The 12,133-nt window shown below is 40.9% G+C and overlaps 1 long non-coding RNA gene across 1 annotated transcript; it reads right to left on the minus strand.

The window, feature by feature from the left end:
• Positions 1–1,771: 1,771 nt before the first annotated feature.
• Positions 1,772–9,331, minus strand: LOC121581475. Its single transcript, XR_006003210.1, has 3 exons — positions 9,171–9,331; positions 8,560–8,705; positions 1,772–1,900 (listed from the first exon to the last, which is right to left on the minus strand). It is a non-coding gene; the product is annotated as an uncharacterized LOC121581475 (long non-coding RNA).
• Between the last annotated feature and the right edge of the window lie 2,802 nt (positions 9,332–12,133).

Raw genomic sequence — 12,133 nt, forward strand, 5'->3', positions numbered from 1 at the left:
GTGGACAACTACAAATACCTAGGTGTCTGGTTAGACTGTAAACTCAACTTCCAGACTCACATAAAGAATCTCCAATCCAAAGTTAAATCTAGAATCGGCTTCCTATTTCGCAATAAAGCCTCCTTCACTCATGCTGCCAAACATGCCCTCGTAAAACTGACTATCCTACCGATCCTTGACTTCGGCGATGTAATTTACAAAATAGCCTCCAACACTCTACTCAGCAAATTGGATGTAGTCTATCACAGTGCCATCCGTTTTGTCTCCAAAGCCCCATACACTACCCACCACTGTGACCTGTACGCTCTTGTTGGCTGGTCCTCACTACATGTTCGTCGTCAAACCCACTGGCTCCAGGCCATCTATAAATCACTGCTAGGCAAATCCCCGCCTTATCTTAGCTCATTGGTCACCATAGCAGCACCCACCCGTAGTCTGCGCTCCAGCAGGTATATCTCACTGGTCATTCCCAAAGCCAACACCTCCTTTGGCCGCCATTCCTTCCAGTTCTCTGCTGCCAATGACTGGAACGAAATGCAAAAATCTCTGAAGCTGGAGACTTATCTCCCTCAATAACTTTAAGCATCAGTTGTCAGAGCACCTTACCGATCACTGCACCTGTACACAGCCCATCTGAAATTAGCCCACCCAACTACCTCATCCCTATATTGTTATTTATTTTGCTCTTTTGCACCCCAGTATCTCTATTTGCACATAATCTCTTGCACATCTAGCATTCCAGTGTTAATACTATTGTAATTATTCTGCACTATAGCCTATTTATTGCCTTACCTCCATTACTTGCTACATTTGCACACACTGTATATATATTTTCTGTTGTCTTTCTGACTTTATGTTTTTTACCCCATATGTAACTCTGTGTTGTTTTTATTGCACTACTTTGCTTTATCTTGGCCAGGTCGCAGTTGTAAATGAGAACCTGTTCTCAACTGGCTTACCTGGTTAAATAAAGGTGAAATAAAATAAAAAAAATTGTCGTCCAGGTTGAAGTTGTAGTCCACCCCTGCATTGGGAGACGGCCGCAGGAGAGGGAACACTAACACAAAAGAAAGGAAAAAACTCAAATCTCACACTGTCAGACTTTCATATCGGGAGTCTTTGCAGACAATATTGAGAACAGCTAGATATGATCTTTAGACTCTCAGCTCTAATGTTTACTATGATATGATCTTTAGACTCAGCTCTAATACTTACCATCATATGATCTTTAGACTCAGCTCTAATGCTTACCATCAGATCTTTAGACTCAGCTCTAATGCTTACCATCATATGATCTTTAGACTCAGCTCGAATGCTTACCATCATATGATCTTTAGACTCAGCTCTAACGCTTACCATCATATGATCTTTAGACTCAGCTCGAATGCTTACCATCATATGATCTTTAGACTCCCAGCTTTAATGCTTGCCATCAGATTGCATCAGCTCATCTATTAGGTCAGCCACACCTAAAGGACACAGAAAACATCTCTCTGTAAGGACACCACACAGCCGTTTTACTACATGTACAGACCTCAGTCAACAAGCCCCCTCCCAAACCCAAGAGTTAACCTCCCTCCCACTTCCAGACTCCCACCCTCCAACACCTCCTTCATCTGGTCTCTGGAGTCGGTTAGTTTCAGCAGGCTGCCCACTTCCCCTCTCCCCTTCACCCTCCCTCTTCTCCTTCAGCAGGTCTCCTGTATTGAGCTTCAGCAGGCTTCCCACTTCACCTCCCTCCCTCACCCTCTTTCTCCTCCTTAATCCCCATTTCCAGCATGGACTGGAGCTCTTGGCCTGAGTGTCCTCCCAGAACCCCTTGCTGCTGCTGGACGCCTGTTGCAGTGCCAACCAACGATTGCTGCGTCGCCAGGCTGGTCGTCGCCTGGGGGTTGGCATTCTACAGGAGTGGAAGAGGGACAAAAATAGTCAACAGTAGCCTGAAAAATATGAGCATAGAGAAATGCTGCAGACTTCACAATGTTCCAATTCTGTCAACCACTCCCATTGATTTTAGATACAATAACAACGATCATCTTAACCCTCTTTTTAAAAAAGTCCCTTCATTCCTTAGATTCCTTCTGATTACTATAGGCTAAGATACCCTCACCATTCACTTGTAGAATATCACAGTCATCATTACAACTTCACAAATGACCGTGAACTCTGAGTGAATGGCCTAGTAGTCCTACTCAGGTATACGTCTGGTGGGTTGGAGGAGGGTGTCAGAGCCTCATTGTGCCTCTGCAGTGGCGCCATCCTGTGGTCAGAGATGTGGTGTGTCACAGGGCTGTAATGTGTAGACAGGGCTAGGCTACATGTTACATGTGATGTGGTCATGTAGGCTAAATGCGTATGGTTTCACCCCACATTTAGAATTGCAAAAAGAACATTGTTTGCCTCCTGCTTATTTTTGTGCTTCTGCGATATCATTAGTTACAACAGACAGCGGTGTAGCTACATGTCAATCATGTCCTCCTAAATTAGACTATATAGAATTTTTGGGGGAATGCTCGTTCAAAATCGACGCAGGTTTTTTTTAATTCAGCTGTTCAGAAATATGAGGCAGACATACAGTGCCTTCGGAAAGTTCAGACCCCTTGACTTTTTCCAAATTTTGTTACAATACAGCCTTATTCTAAAATGGATTAAATAAATAAAATCCTCAGCAATCTACACACAATACCCCATAATGACAAAGCAAAAACAGGTTTTTAGAAATTTTAGCAAATGTATAAAAACAAAAAAACTGATATCACATTTACATAAGTATTCAGAACCATTACTCAGTACTGATGAGGGGAAAAAAACAATTTAATAAATATTAGAATAAGGCTGTAACTTAACTAAATGTGGAAAAAGTCAAGGGGTCTGAATACTCTCCGAATGCACTGTATATATAGGGATGAGGCAAAATAAATGACAAATAAGTCTGGCTGTACAACCGATTGGCAAACATACTGCAAATTGAGAAATCATGTGACTAAACTGAATAAAAAGAAGACGAAACTACACTATGAAACAAAGATAAATGACAAAGAATGATAGTAAAAAGCTTTGGAGCACCATAAATGAGTTTTTGGGCAAAAAGGCAAACTCCGCTCCATCATTCATTGAATCAGATGGCTCATTCATCACAAAACGATATGCAATACTACATATCCTCCAAGATGTATGGTAAGATACATCCTCTAATTCATATGATATTGTAAGATCGCTATTCCATTCAAAATGTATCCTAATAATCCTACTAAATAAAGTTTCACAGATTTACTTACAGAATCATTCGAATTGCCCTGAGACCACGTTGTAGAGATGTGAGACAGGATATGTGTTTTACTTTTCTTTATGGTCCTCTATAGAACAACTTGTCAGATGGTGAATTAAAGACTGTGTTCCTGACCTGTCTTTTCATAATATCATTGCAGGTATGGTTATATTATCGAAGAATTACCACTTTATGATTTTTTTTTATTGAAAACTGTTTATTATTTTATTCTATACATTGTGGCTATATGTATAAATTGTATAAATGATTGTGGAGTTCGTGATTACACACACAGAGAGAAAGAACAACTTGTCAGATGTTACATTGAAGACTGATGTGTTCCTTTCATAATGTCATTGCAGATCTACATAAAATACCTAAAAGACAGCTGTGGTGTCACTCTTCATTTCTAGATGGTTATGTGGTACATGTAAAGACATCAACCAAGTTAGAGTTACAGCTGTGGTTGCACTGGTTGACAAGTTGCTACAGTAACAGTTGCACCCTTAACCACATATATGTTGGGGATCTGCCCGGCCTATTCAGAAGATTGGTTATTATCTAATTTCATTGCATCATTTTGAATTCCATTGCTTTGGACTTCTATTTCCTTGTAGTCTTTTGTGGTGTTGTGTCATGGACTTTCTCTGTGCTATTTCTCTCATAGTGTTGCTCCTCTATGAAACAAAGAATGATAGTAAAAAGCTTTGGAGCACCATAAATGATATTTTGGGCAAAAAAGGCAAACTCCGCTCCATCATTCATTGAATCAGATGGCTCATTCATCACAAAACTCACTGATATTGCCAACTACTTTATTTTTTTTATTTGCAAGATTAGCAAACTTAGGCATGACAAGCCAGCAACAAATGCTGACACTACACATCCAAGTATATCTGACCAAATTATGAAAGACAAGCATTGTAATTTTGAATTCCGTAAAGTAGGTGTGGAAGAGGTGAAAAAAGTATTGTCTATCAACAATGACAAGCCACTGGGGTCTGACAACTTGGATGGAAAATTACTGAGGATAATAGCGGACGATATTGTCACTCCTATTTGCCATATCTTCAATTTAAGCCTACTAGAAAGTGTGTGCCCTCAGGCCTGGAAGGAAGCAAAATATATTCCCCTACCTAAGAATAGTAAAGCCCCCTTTACTGGCTCAAATAGCCGACCAATCCGCCTGTTACCAACCCTTAGTAAACTTTTTAGAAAATAAATATAGGGAAGGACATTCAACAAGCACAGCACTTACACAAATGACTGATGATTGGCTGAGAGAAATTGATGATAAAAAGATTGTGGGGGCTGTTTTGTTAGACTTCAGTGCGGCTTTTGACATTATCGATCATAGTCTGCTGCTGAAAAAACTTGTGTTATGGCTTTACACCCCCTGCTATATTGTGGATAAAGAGATACCTGTCTAACAGAACATTGAGGGTGTTCTTTAATGGAAGCCTCTCCAACATAATTCAGGCAGAATCGGGAATTCCCCAGGGCAGCTGTCTAGGCCTCTTACTTTTTTCAATCTTTACTAATGACATGCCACTGGCTTTGAGTAAACCCAGTGTGTCTATGTATGCAGATGACTCAACACTATACATGTCAGCTACCACAGCAACTGAAATGACTGCAACACTTAACAAAGAGCTGCAGTTAGTTTCAGAATGGGTGGCAAGGAATAAGTAAGTACTAAATATTTCAAAAACTAAAAGCATTGTATTTGGGACAAATCATTCACTAAACACTAAACCTCAACTAAATCTTGTAATGAATAATGTGGAAATTGAGCAAATTGAGGAGACTAAACTGCTTGGAGTAACCCTGGATTGTAAACAGTCATGGTCAAAACATTGATACAACAGTAGCTAGGATGGGGAGAAGTCTGTCCATAATAAAGCGCTACTCTGCATTCTTAACAGCACTATCAACAAGGCAGGTCCTACAGGCCCTAGTTTTGTTGCACCTGGACTACTGTTCAGTCATGTGGTCAGGTGCCACAAAGAGGGATTTAGGAAAATTGCAATTGGCTCAGAACAGAACAATTTGTGGAAAAATCACCCTGATTAACTCTTTAGTATTATCCCAGTTTACCTATTTGCTTATGGTCTTGCCTACGCCTAGCAAACAGTTTTTTAAATTATATGAGAAAAAAATATTCAATTTTATTTGGAACGGCAAGCCAGACAAAATTAAAAGAGCATATTTATATAATGAATATGAATTCGGAGGACAGAAATTATTAAATATTAAAGCATTAGACCTATCACTAAAATCTTCAGTCATCCAAAAGTTATACTTAAATCCGAACTGGTTCTCAAGCAAATTAGTAAGATTGTCTCACCCACTGTTCAAGAAAGGCCTTTTTCCCTTTATTCAGATTACAACCTCTCACTTTCAGTTATTTGAAAAGGAAATAATCTCCCAAATGTCACTATTTCTAAAACAAGCCATAGAAAGTTGGTTGCAATTTCAATTTAATCCTCCAGAAACGACAGAACAAATAATGCAACAAATATTGTGGTTAAATTCAAATATACTAATTGACAAAAAACCTTTATTTTTTGACAGAATGTTTAAAAAAGGTATAATCTTCGTAAATGATATCATCGGTAGGACTGGTGGAGTTATGTCGCACATGCAGCTAACAAGAACATATGGAAATGTCTGCTCTACCCAAAATTACAACCAAATAATTGCAGCCTTACACGCAAAAGTGGAAGAGGAAAGTTGAAGGGGGGAGAAAGTAAGGAACTTGTCTGTCGGCCTTGCATTAAAGAACATAATTGGTTAAGGAAAACTGTGATAAATAAAAAAGTATATCAGTTTCACTTAAGGACCAAAGGATTGACAGCAGTCCCATATAGATTGCAAAATAGTTGGGAAGAGATCTTTGACGTACCGATCCCATGGCATAGTGTTTATGAACTGACACGCAAAACGACACCGGATTCAAAAATTAGAATCTTTCAATTTAAATTATTATATAAAATTCTTGCTACCAATAGAATGTTATTTATATGGGGGATACAATCTTCCCAGCTCTGCAGATTTTGCTGTGAAGAGATAGAATCATTAGATCATTTGTTTTGGTTCTGTCCATTTGTAGCTTGTTTTTGGACACAGGTCCAGGAATGGCTAAAGGATTGCAATATTTACCTGGAACTAACCTTGTAGATAGCATTACTGGGTGATCTGAAAAGTCATAGTCAATCAATCAATAATATAATAATACTTTTAGCAAAAATGTTTATTTTTAATTCACAATCTGTAGAAGCAATGAGAATAGAAAGGTTCAGAACTTTTGTAAAACATCACAGTACGGTTGAAATATATATGGCAAATAGAAATCCTATATGGATGGTGTTAAGAGATAGATGGGAGGTATTGAATAGAGTTGAAGGATGGGACTAATAAATAACAACAAATAATAACAAAGATAGCTAATAATGTAAGCATACTGTGTCCATAATAAGTATATAGGTTGTATGTTGGGAGCTTTTGGGAAAGAGCACAGTTAGAAAGTTAGAAAGATATGGCATTTAGAAGCAAACCGGATGGACATCATGAAATTGATCGGAGAGGTTGAGAGTAGAAGTAGTTCAGGAGCAAAAAAATAAATAAATAAATAAATATATATATATATATATATATATATTTAGAATTATTGTAAAATTAACTCTGTCCATAAGGTGTAGATAGTAAGTATAGACCGGAAGTAGAGGCCTGGGCGTTGTTGTTCACTAATTTACTCCAAGTAGGGAAAGGATGGTGGGGTTGAAAAGTAATAAAGGGGAATATATATATAAAAACAATTACATTGATAGAAGATACAATCTATCTGCAATATTAAGCTGATCCATTCCCCCCGAAGAAAAAATAAAATAAATAAATAAATAAAATTGGCTCAGAACAGGGCAGCACGGCTGGCCCTTGGATGTACACAGAGAGCTAACATCAATGATATGCATGTCAATCTCTCCTGGCTCAAAGTGGAGGAGAGATTGACTTCATCACTACTTGTATTTGTTAGAGGTATTGACATGTTGAATGCACTGAGCTGTCTGAACTACTGGCACACAGCTCAGACACCCATGCATACCCCACAAGACATGCCACCAGAGGTCTCTTCACAGTCCCTAAGTCCAGAACAGACTATGGGAGGCGCACAGTACTACATAGAGCCATGACTACATGGAACTCTATTCCACATCAAGTAACTGATGCAAGTAGTAAAATTAGATTTAAAAAACAGATACAAATACACCTTATGGAACAGTGGGGACTGTGAAGCAACACAAACATAGACACACACACGATAACATACGCACAATACACACACGTACACATGGATTTTGTGTTGTCATATGTGGTAGTAGAGTAGGGGCCTGAGGGCACACACTTAATATGTTGTGAAATCTGTTGTGAATGTATTGTAATGTTTTTTAATTGTATAACTGCCTTAATTTTGCTGGACCCCAGGAAGAGTAGTTGCTGCCTTGGCAGCTAATGGGGATCCATAATAAATACAAATATATACAGTGAGGGAAAAAAGTATTTGATCCCCTGCTTATTTTGTAAGTTTGCCCACTGACAAAGAAATGATCAGTCTATAATTTTTATGGTAGGTTTATTTGAACAGTGAGAGACAGAATAACAACAAAATAATCCAGAAAAACACATGTCAAAAATGTTACATTTATTTGCATTTTAATGAGGGAAATAAGTATTTGACCCCCTCTCAATCAGAAAGATTTCTGGCTCCCAGGTGTCTTTTATACAGGTAACGAGCTGAGATTAGGAGCACACTCTTAAAGGGAGTGCTCCTAATCTCAGTTTGTTACCTGTATAAAAGACACCTGTCCACAGAAGCAATCAATCAATCAGATTCCAAACTCTCCACCATGGCCAAGACCAAAGAGCTCTCCAAGGATGTCAGGGACAAGATTGTAGACCTACACAAGGCTGGAATGGGCTACAAGACCATCGCCAAGCAGCTTGGTGAGAACGTGACAACAGTTGGTGCGATTATTCGCAACTGGAAGAAACACAAAAGACCTGTCAATCTCCCTCGGCCAGGGGCTCCATGCAAGATCTCACCTCGTGGAGTTGCACTGTTCAAATAAACCTACCATTCAAATTATAGACTGATAATTTATTTGTCAGTGGGCAAACGTACAAAATCAGCAGGGGATAAAATACTTTTTCCCCCTGGATATTGAAAATACGCGACTATCAGTTTTCCATATCATTGCCCACCCCGACCATGTGTCATTTGTTTTGAGTACCTCTGAGTTTGCTGATGGTCTCGGTCTGGTCGTCGATGACCTTGACTTTGATCCTCAGGGCGTCGTTGTCTCGCTCGTTCTGTTTCCTCTGACTCTCCAGTTCAGTGCCGCCTCCAGATGACCCCAGTCCTGGGACAGAGACGCTCCTGCATGTGTTTTGGGGGGTGGGGGTGGAGGTGAAGGGTCAGCCATAGGGGAAAACACACAAGACAATGTTGATTTCAGTATTTATTGATCTGGTGGAGTGTCGAAACAGCAACTAGATGGCAGTAAAGCATCACACGTTAGGCAACACTTGACCGATGACAGAGAACAACCATATCATGTTTTTGTTGTGATCCTTTTCCAGGTTCATCCATTAAAATCACACATTATACATCATTCAGATTATAAATAGCTTTAAAATATATGCGACTACCGCAGCCCCAATACAGTTAAATGAATAGATTGGACTGTCTTCTAAAAAGGAAAAAAGGGTTAGCAACTCCAAAAAAGTAACCTGCATCCAGTTAGCATACATTTTAGATTTAAACCACTGTATACCATATAAATATAATTACCAATAATGGTAACTAGTCAAAAGTAATTCTATTTTTAAGGTGTTCGCATACCTTGTTGAGCCAGCTCCTGTCCCCAGATCTTCCTCTCAGCTTTAAGGCCGTCTATCACAGAGTCCTGGGCAGTGAGCTGCGAAAGCAGAAGGACTTGTCCTACTTCACCAGCACCAGCTGCAGACAACGGTCCTCCTCTGCCCCCGCCTCCAGAGACAGCACGTGGCCCTGATGGGTCAGACGCAGTCCCAAATCATCCCCTAACCCCTACTTAATTTTCCCTACCCCCGTACACTTCCCTAGCCCCTTATGTTAGCCCCTAACCCACAGACTACCTTATAGGCACTTCCCCTAGCCTTAAATTCCAGGTACTGTAGATCAGAAATTATTTGGTAGTGTATTAAGATTATGACTTTGATAAGGTTTTAAGTGGAACCTGAGAGGATGTTTATTTAGAAGAAAGGGAGCCGTTTTTAGGGTGATGCCCCATAGAAGACAGGGGATTGGACAGTAGAGGGAGCCACCCATATTTTGGGGAATATTATATATACTGGATGGAGACAAAGAAGAGCAGAGCGGCCATTGCAATTTGGGAAACACTGCTCTCCGGGTGATCATGACATCTGTAAACTTATGCTGAAATCTTGTGATATTAATAAAACTTATGATCAAAGTTCAGTATAAGCGGACTCCTTTGTTTAACAGCATCATTAGCAACATTGACTCGACACTACAATAGCTATAAGCAAGATGCTAAAGAGCCCCAGGTGTGGTGTAGTATGTTGTACCTTGAGCTCAGTGACGGCCTCTCACTTGATGCGGTTCTTCTGCTCCTTGACCATGGCGGTGAGCCCCTGCACCAGACCCCCCGCCTGTCTCTCTCTCTCTGCTGGGTCTAAGACAGGGCCATCTTCAACTCAGACAGCTCTGCACTCAGCCGTTCACAGCACTGCTCCACCTGCATGGGGACAAAACCAGGCACTTGATTCCTTCAGTTTCTATCAACACGTACCATATTAACTCACAGAGTCATCCGTCCGTTCAGCCTTGGTATCAACCATTGTCTTTATATACTGTACTCATGAAAGTAATCTACTGTACACTCCCTGTTTGTCTCAATCTGACCAGTAATCAATTTTCTTCATGATCCCTTAGAAGGTCAGAGGTTAAAGTTAGAAAATTGAGGTAACGATGTAGGGGACCGGACACCTGATGAAGATTGTGAACATTGTCATATTAAACACACAATAACTACACTAAAGACACTTAAAACACAATTACTATTCATTAAATAAACTGCTGAGGCCCTCTGTTCAGACCTCGATGGTGAGAGCAGCCTCGATGGTGCGTGCCGTGCCGTTAAAACCTCAGCGAAGCGAGCAGCCTCGACGGTGCTTGCCGTGCGGAACTTGTCCTCCAGGGCAGTGTACTGCTGTGTTGCCTGGGCCAGCCTGTCCTCCATCTCAGCCCTGCACTGGGCATGTCTCTGCTCCATGCCAGCCACCTCCCTGATCTCTGCCCCGCCCGGCACCAGCCTGGTCCCCAGCTCCTTCCTGTGGAACGTGTCGACACGTTACTGGCTGGCTGGCTGACTGACTGTATGGCTTGCTAGCTGACTGACTGAGATTGGGGTCATGTTCAGTAGGGAGAAAACTTTTTGAAAATCAAAGTACTAGCCAATAAGAACACAGATTTTATTTTTCAGTGTAACATTTGTATATGGTGTGCCTTACTGAAAACAACCCACATCTGACGTTCCAGTTCAACCATATTGGCACCAAGCCGCTGCTATAAAAAAGGATGCTGTAGTCTACCTGTGTACTTGTTTCCTGGAGGCCAGCAGTTGGTGGAGCTGCTGTAGCTTGTCTTTATGCTGTGAAGCGAGGCTCTCTGGATCTCCAGCTCTCTCATCAGGGCCGACGCCTTGTTCTCCAGCTCCTCTTCATCTGAAAGGTCAAACCCTACTCTCTCACCTATGACCACCATACAGTCCAGGTAACACTATTATGTTTCAGCACAAGGGTAGGAGGCTTGCCTGACCACGTGACAGTTCTTTGTCCCAATGTAAGTGCTGCCTAGGGAAACTCTACTAATGTACAGTGGGGGAAAAAAGTATTTAGTCAGCCACCAATTGTGCAAGTTCTCCCACTTAAAAAGATGAGAGAGGCCTGTAATTTTCATCATAGGTACACGTCAACTATGACAGACAAAATTAGAAAAATAAATCCAGAAAATCACATTGTAGGATTTTTAATGAATTTATTTGCAAATTATGGTGGAAAATAAGTATTTGGTCAATAACAAAAGTTTCTCAATACTTTGTTATATACCCTTTGTTGGCAATGACACAGGTCAAAACGTCTGTAAGTCTTCACAAGGTTTTCACACACTGTTGCTGGTATTTTGGCCCATTCCTCCATGCAGATCTCCTCTAGAGCAGTGATGTTTTGGGGCTGTCGCTGGGCAACACGGACTTTCAACTCCCTCCAAAGATTTTCTATGGGGTTGAGATCTGGAGACTGGCTAGGCGACTCCAGGACCTTGAAATGCTTCTTACGAAGCCACTCCTTCGTTGCCCGGGCGGTGTGTTTGGGATCATTGTCATGCTGATAGACCCAGCCACGTTTCATCTTCAATGCCCTTGCTGATGGAGGGAGGTTTTCACTCAAAATCTCACGATACATGGCCCCATTCATTCTTTCCTTTACACGGATCAGTCGTCCTGGTCCCTTTGTAGAAAAACAGCCCCAAAGCATGATGTTTCCACCCCCATGCTTCACAGTAGGTATGGTGTTCTTTGGATGCAACTCAGCATTCTTTGTCCTCCAAACACGACGAGTTGAGTTTTTACCAAAAAGTTCTATTTTGGTTTCATCTGACCATATGGACATTCTCCCAATCCTCTTCTGAATCATCCAAATGCACTCTAGCAAACTTCAGACGGGCCTGGACATGTACTGGCTTTAGCAGGGGGACACGTCTGGCACTGCAGAATTTGAGTCCCTGGCGGCGTAGTGTGTTAC

Source organism: Coregonus clupeaformis, chromosome 14 (genome assembly GCF_020615455.1).
Source record: "Coregonus clupeaformis isolate EN_2021a chromosome 14, ASM2061545v1, whole genome shotgun sequence".
NCBI lineage: Eukaryota > Metazoa > Chordata > Actinopteri > Salmoniformes > Salmonidae > Coregonus > Coregonus clupeaformis.